This window comes from Arachis hypogaea, chromosome 15 (genome assembly GCF_003086295.3).
Source record: "Arachis hypogaea cultivar Tifrunner chromosome 15, arahy.Tifrunner.gnm2.J5K5, whole genome shotgun sequence".
In the NCBI taxonomy this organism is placed as follows: Eukaryota; Viridiplantae; Streptophyta; class Magnoliopsida; order Fabales; family Fabaceae; genus Arachis; species Arachis hypogaea.
The window spans coordinates 63,587,816-63,595,747 of NC_092050.1; the positions used below are offsets into that span (position 1 = coordinate 63,587,816).

General features: G+C 40.7%; 1 non-coding gene across 1 annotated transcript; it reads left to right on the plus strand.

Annotated features, from left to right (window-relative positions):
- Positions 1–7,401: 7,401 nt before the first annotated feature.
- On the plus strand, positions 7,402–7,505 carry LOC112753056 (small nucleolar RNA R71). Its single transcript, XR_003177457.1, has one exon. It is a non-coding gene; the product is annotated as a small nucleolar RNA R71 (small nucleolar RNA).
- Positions 7,506–7,932: the final 427 nt, after the last annotated feature.

The window sequence follows — 7,932 nt, forward strand, 5'->3', positions numbered from 1 at the left end:
TGGATGAAGATTGAAAGCTTTCTAGTAAAATCGAGAGAAAAGAAAGAAGAAGAATAATGAAAACTATTATTGATCCATCAAATTACAACAGAGCTCCCTAACCCAATAAAAAGGGGTTTAGTTGTTCATAGCTCTGGAAATGGAAGAAGATAAAGAAGAATGCATTGTCAAATTAACTAGAAATTACAGAGAAAGTAAAATATACAGAGTGTAGTTCTCCAAAATGCCAAGCTTTTTTTTTACTAGTTCAAAACTACTCCTATATATACTACTCTTCTGATCTTCTAGTTAGCTCTTCAAGTCTTGGATATGGGCCTTTGATTTTAAGTTGAAGCAGTTATAGTCTTCAGTGGGCTCAGCTTTGCTTGCAGAAAAAGTGTGAGTTAGGCATGGAAGTTAGTTAGGACGTTAGTGGTGTTAACGTTAAGTGAAAATGTGGGTTCGAGAACGTTAGTGACGATCACCTTTTTCACTAACGTTCCAAACCAAAATGATCCACGTTAACTTCAACATTAGTGGCACTAACGTGACCACTAACGTTGCCTCTTGGTCCTTCGCAAACATTATTGGCATTCACCTTTTCCAATAACGTTGCTAATTGCCTCTTTTCCCCACGTTAGAGTTCACGTTAGTATAACTAACGTGACCCTTAACGTGGGCATGCCTAAGCTTCGAGAGCGTTACTGACACTTACCTTTGTCACTAACGCTCTAAACACCCCTCCTTCCCACGTTAGAGTTCACGTTAATTAGATTAACGTGGCCACTAACGTGGTGGCAATTGCCATCTCCAACGTTAGTGACAAAGGTGAGTGTCACTAACGTTGGCAATTTCTTCATCCTCCCACGTTAGAGTTCACGTTAATTGAATTAACGTGACTCTTAACATGGCTAAGTGTGCCATTTTGGGGCGTTAGTGGCATTCACTTTTACCACTAATGTTGGAGCTCCCTTTTTCCTCCACGTTAGCTACCACGTTAATGTAATTAACGTGGCAACTAACGTGGGCTATGATGGCTTTGAAGGCGTTATTGGTGATCACTTTTCTCATTAACGCTACAAGCTTATGCCCATTCCACGTTAGTGGTCACGTTAATTAGATTAACGTGGCTACTAACGTGGCTCTTCCTTGCTTCATTTTTCCTGAAATCAAGCAAATAAAGTGCATCAAAGCTCTATTCCAAGTCATGAGATTATGCATTATCCAATTTGTCATTCAATTCATGCATAATTCTCATGAAATCATGTAGAGTTCACCATGTTTGCTTGAATCAAGATGTAAGTGTGTTTCTACCCAAAACTTGCTTATTTACTAAGAAAATACATGAAACTACCCTAAAATAGTAAAGAAAGGGTCAGTGAAACTGGCCAAAATGCCCTGGCATCACAACACCAAACTTAAAGCTTGCTTGTCCCTAAGCAAGTACTGAAACATCAGAATGATTAATGAAAGAACAAGAGAAACAAGTTCTTATTATAGAAGTAAAGTTCTTGGTTTATGGGGTTTCATGCATAGCAACTTAGGTTTATTCCTCTACTGGTTTCCAGGTCCTTATCATGCTCTTGAATACTTGCTTGATTGCATCCTATGAGATTTCTTATTTATTAATCCTCCCTTCTTTTTAGGGTTTATTGCATTTCTTAGGCTAAGTGCTCTGTGAGGGGGCGACTCTTTAAAATAAGCTTTCAGCCAACACTCCCGAACCAGTTGGTTCAAGGTACTAGGTGTTGAAACACCCCTAAGGACTTACTCCCTCAAGTCTCTCTCCCCCATACATGCACACCACAGGCACATGGTTTGTTATTTTCTTTCCTTGAGGCCTTGGTGTCCAGCACCTCTTTAGGTTACTAAGTGTTCTATAGCAAAGATTGCTCTTGATAGTGGACTTTCAGTTGATAATCTCAGGTTAGTTAACCCAAGTTACCAAGTGATGAAGTACTCCTAAGAACTTATTCATCCAAGCAGATCCTTGGTACAAGATCACCACAGACACATCCCTCAAGATTTAAACCCTTGGTGCCTAGCCTTATTTCTTATTACTTTTCTTTCTTTTTCAAACTCTTATTGTTCTTTCTCTTTTTCTTAGTAGGATCTTGTTGTTTGGCTAATCTCATAGGATGTGTTTCAAGCATGTAACTCAATACACATGAGTGCCCTCATACCTTATAGGTGATCCAACTTAGCTAATCTATTACCACCCACAAATTTTGAGGACTTACTTCACCATATGAACCCTACTCTAGTTTCTTTCATAACATTCTCTTTCATTGAATTCAAAGGGCAAGCATACAAGTAAGTAGGATGAAAATGAAAACAGGTAACTTAGACCAGCACACATAGACTTAATAACTAAAAATGCTAAAGAAAGAATTGAAAATTCCTAAGCTACTATGGAAGCATGTTCTATTTCATACATGATTTTCCTTATTTAGACTTGAAAAGGATAAAACGAAGAGGGAACTCCACCACCTTTTACTCATGGGGCTGCCCATGCTCTCTCTCTTGTTCGTCCTCTTTGTGTCCTTCTTGAGTGCTTGAACCCCCATTTCCCTTGCGCTTTCTGACCAACTTTTTCCAGAAGCTAGCATCTTCCATCTTCTTTTTCAATGTTTCCTTCTGTTGTTTCACCTTCCCTTCCTCTTGTTCTGTTAGATCTTTTTGGACTAAATCATACCTTGGGATTGCAGAGTGTAAATTATGCATATGCCCAGACACATAGTTCAACTTGGCTTGAGTGTTTATGTTGAATTCTTCCCTATGTAGTTTCCGTCCTTCATTAAGCATGCTGAACTCGTTGAATGCTTTCATCTGAGCTAGCTGACGTTGGTTGAGTTCTTGAAGGCATTTATCTTGACGCTCTAGCCTTTCAGTCACTTGATTGATGGCTTGAGTGAGCTGGGAGTAGTGTTCCTGTTGCTGCTCCATTTGTTGTTTCTGCTACTCTCCTTGTTGATTCATCCAGTTAGCAAGTAGCTCTTCCTGACGATCCATCCATTGGGATTGAAAGTGTATTTGTTGCTCTTGTCCTTCCATATGTCTCCTTTGTGAAGTGGCCAAACCCTCCTTCTTCAATTGTCCCATCAATTCCTTCCAATCTTCCCTTGATTTCTCCTACAAGAGAAAAGGAATGTAACTAATGAATTTTGGATAGTGGCGGTAAAAATTAAAAAATGGGATAACTACTTTTTAAAATTTTTGTTTTTAACTAACTAAGTGCTATTCATGAATGCAAACCAACTGACTATTTAACTGTCCATGTATGCAACATTGGTGACACCAAACTTAGTTTGTGGCTGGTATGCGAAATTGTTACTCTGAGGTTGTAAAATTTGTTGTTCGTTCTCTCCCTGGCAACGGCGCCAATAACTGGTGCACAATACCATGGTCCAAACATAACTTCACAACTTCGCACAACTAACCAGCAAGTGCACTGGGTCGTCCAAGTAATAAAACCTTACGTGAGTAAGGGTCGATCCCACGGAGATTGTCGGCTTGAAGCAAGCTATGGTCACCTTGTAAATCTCAGTCAGGCAGATATCAAATGGTTATGGAGTTTTCCAATAAAAATAATAAATAAACAGAAAATAAAGATAGAAATACTTATGTAATTCATTGGTGAGAATTTCAGATAAGCGTACAGAGATGCTTTCGTTCCTTTGAATCTCTGCTTTCCCGCTGTCTTCATCTAATCAGTCTTACTCCTCTCCGTGGCAAGCTTTCTGTAAGGGCATCACCGTTGTCAATGGCTACATCCCATCCTCTCTGTGAAAATTGTCCAAATGCTCTGTCACAGCATGGCTAATCATCTAGAGGTTCTTGATCATACTGGAATAGGATTTACTATCTTTTTGCGTCTGTCACTACACCCAGCACTCGCGAGTTTGAAGTTCGTCACAGCCATCCCTTCCCAGATCCTACTCGGAATACCACAGACAAGGTTTAGAATTTCCGGATCTCAGGAATGGCCATCCATGGGTTTTAACTTATACCACGAAGATACTAATAACTTGGACTCGGTCCCCTGTATTAGATATCTAAGAGATATTCATTCTAGCTTGTTTGCATGTAGAACGGAAGTGTTTGTCAGGCACGCGTTCATGAGTGAGAATGATGATGAGCGTCATATAATCATCACATTCATCATGTTCTTGGGAACAAATGGATATCTTAGAAGCAGAATAAGTTGAATTGAATAGAAAAACAGTGGTACTTTGCATTAAATCATGAGGAACAGCAGAGCTCCACACCTTAATCTATGGAGTGCAGAAACTCTACCGTTTGAAAATACATAAGTGATGAAGGTTCAGGCATGGCCGAGAGGCCAGCCCCCAAAACGTGATCAATATGATCCCAAGATGAACTAAAAATCATAAGATGTCTAAAAGACTAGTAAAAAGTTCTATTTATACTAAACTAGTTACTAGGGTTTACAGAAATAAGTAATTGATGCATAAATCCACTTCCGGGGCCCACTTGGTGTGTGCTTGGGCTGAGTTTGAAGTTTACACGTGCAGAGGCTTCTTCTGGAGTTGAACATCAAGTTGTAACGTGTTTTTGGCGTTCAACTCTGGTTCGTGACGTGTTTCTGGCGTTTAACTCCAGACTGCAGCGTAGAACTAGCGTTCAACGCCCTTTTGCATCATCTAAACTCGGCCAAAGTATGGACTATTATATATTGCTGGAAAGCCCTGGATGTCTAATTTCCAACGTAATTAGAAGTGCACCATTTTGAGTTCTGTAGCTCCAGAAAATCTACTTTGAGTGCAGAGAGGTCAGAATCCAACAGCATCAGCAGTCCTTCTTCAACCTCTGAATCTGATTTTTGCTCAAGTCCCTCAATTTCAGCCAGAAAATACCTGAAATCACAGAAAAACACACAAACTCATAGTAAAGTCTAGAAATGTGAATTTAACATAAAAACTAATAAAAAAATCCCTAAAAGTAACTAGATTCTACTAAAAACATACTAAAAATAATGCCAAAAAGCATATAAATTATCCGCTCATCAGTGGCCATGTGGTGTAAAAAGATTTGTTCAAGGTTCTAAGAGTGACATGATATGAATTGCATTTATGTTCTCTTAGTGTGCCTTGAACACCAAACTTGTTCTTCACTATATGTTGCATAAAAGGATTCATTAAGTGTATGTCAAAGTTGATTTGGAATTGATGAACCTTGCATTATTAACTACTTTAAAAACATATAAAACATGGGTTGCCTCCCATGAAGTGCTTCTTTAGCGTCACTAGCTTGACGTTCTGCCTTTGTCAGGGTGGTTGGTAATGCTTCAAATCTTCTCCCCTCGCAGTGAATCTATCTCCGTTGGCTTCATTAAGGATCTCCACATGTTCTAAGGAGAGAATTCTGCTGATGGTGAAAACTTTAGGCAGCTGAGATGGGATGGTGGGGAAATGAGGTGGAATAGCTGGGAAATGAGCTGAGATCACTTTATCCCATGGAGAGAAATCCTCTGTAGGGATCTTCTTGTTCCTCCATCCCCTTGGTGCCTTCTTCCTTGTTTCTTTTAACGATACCCTGCTCTTTGTGGCCTCCTTTCCTAGGGAAATTTTGTTGCTGGTCTCATATGACTCTGGTGGGTTTGGCTCCTCTTGGGTTTCCTTTAGCTGTTGCACCTTCTGACTATTTTGTTTACCAACCAAAGGGATTTCAGGGTGTACTGTTTGTGCTTCGGTGCTTGTTTCTTTCACCAGTGCATCATTGTGATCTTCCCTTGGTTCCTTGTTTTCTTGATCTGCTTCTTATGAGGGTTTGAAGACATTGAATGCAAGTTATTCATCATGTATCCTCAGTATTAGCTCTCCTCGCTCCACATCTATAAGTGCTCTGGCTGTGGCTAGAAATGGTCTTCCCAAGATGATTGGATGGAGGTAACTCTCTTCCATTTTTAATATGACAAAGTCTGTGGGAAGGAAGTAGTTCCCAACCTTCACCAACACGTTTTCAACCACTCCTACTGCTTGTTTTTGAGTTTTGTCAGCCAGCCTGATGACTACGTCTATGGGCATTAGCTCATTGATCTGTAGCTTCTTCATGAGGGATAGAGGCATTAAATTGATGCTTGCTCCCAGATCACAGAGTCCCTTATCAATCAGTGTTTCTCCTATGGCACAGGGGATGTGAAAACTCCCTGGATCCTTCCTTTTTGTAGGCAAATCTGGTTGAATGAGAGCACTGTACTCCTTATTCATCACTATTGTTTGCCCTCCTTTGAGTGAGCTTTTCCTGGTCAGCAGCTCCTTCATACACTTAATATATGAGGGCATTTGTTGGAGAGCCTTGATAAATGGTATGTTTATTTGAAGGGATGCAAACATGTCGAGGAACTTTGAGTATATTCTCTTTTCTACACCACCTTTGAGTCTTTGGGGAAAAGTTGCATAGAGTTTCAAGATCTCCTTCTGTGTAGTTTTGGTTTCTTGGTTACCCTATTCCTGCTTCTCTGCTGAAGTATCTCCAGAGTGTTCTAAGGGTTTGTTTAGCTCTTTCTCAGTCCCCTTATTACTTATAGTGACCATCTTGCATTCTTTCCATCTCACTTTCTTTGCTTCACCTCTCAGGTTTTTCTCTGTGTCACTTGGGAAACTGTCAGTAGGTTTGGGAATCTTCTCAGAGAGGTATCCCACTTGAAATTCCAGCCTCTTGATGGTGTCTCCCTGGTTTTTGATATTGGCTCGCACCTCCTCCTTGAACACCTTATTATCTTGGATTTCCTTACATATGCCTTCAAGTAGAGTCTCGATTCTGGAGAGTCTATCTTCGGATGATGGTGAGTTGAGATTGGAGGGATGAGAAGGGCCATTTTGGTTTTGATATGGATGTTGAAAGGTATTGTTAGGTGGGTGCTGATATGATCTCAGTGTGGAATGTTGGTGAGCTGCATTGTTGTTGGGGTTGTGATGTCTCTGATCTTGGCCTTGATCTTGTTGATTTCCCCACCCAAAGTTCAGGTGGTTTCTCCAACCCGGATTATAAGTTTTGGAGTATGGATCATGGGTCTGCCTAGGTGAGTTCCCAATGTAGTTGGCTTGCTCATGGTTACTTTCATCCTCTGCATTCACTCCTTCTTGAGCTGCAGATGAGATGGTGACTGCTGCCACCAGGTTCCTTTCCATCTTCTTGGTAAGGTCAGCCAGCTGCTTGGTGATCATCTTGTTTTGATCCAATAGTGCATCTACGTTGTTCAGCTCCATCACTCCTCTAGTATTGCCCCTTTCAGAAGCATAGAAGTAATCATTCTCAGCTACAGTCTCAATGACATCTATGGCTTCTTCAATGGTCTTCTTCTTGTTCAGAGATCCCCCGGATGAGTGGTCTACTGCCTTCTTTGATTCATAAGAAAGACCCTCATAGAAAATATGTAACTGCACCCATTCATTGAACATGTCTAGTGGGCACCTTCTTATCAAGTCCTTAAACCTCTCCCATGCTTCATAGAGAGTTTCACCATCTTATTGCCTGAATGTTTGTACTTCAGCTCTCAACCTGTTAATTCTCTGAGGAGGGTAGAATCTCGCTAAGAATTTGTTCGCCACATCTTCCCAGGTTGTTAAACTCTCCTTCGGGAAAGATTCCAGCCATTTAGATGCTTTGTCCTTGAGTGAAAAGGGGAATAAAAGCAATCTATAGGTGTCAGGATGAACACCATTAGATTTCACAGTATCACATATCCTCAGGAATGTGGTTAGATGTTGATTGGGGTCTTCTTGGGCACTTCCTCCGAATGCACAGTTGTTCTGGACCAGGGTGATGAGCTGGGGTTTTAGTTCAAAGTTATTGGCATGTATGGTTGGCTTTTGGATGCTACTTCCACAGTTTTCTGGGTTTGGATTGATATAAGAGCCTAGAACTCTTCTCTCTTGCCCAGCATGATGCACTGGACCTTCTCTGCCATGGTTGTGAGCCTCTTCTTCT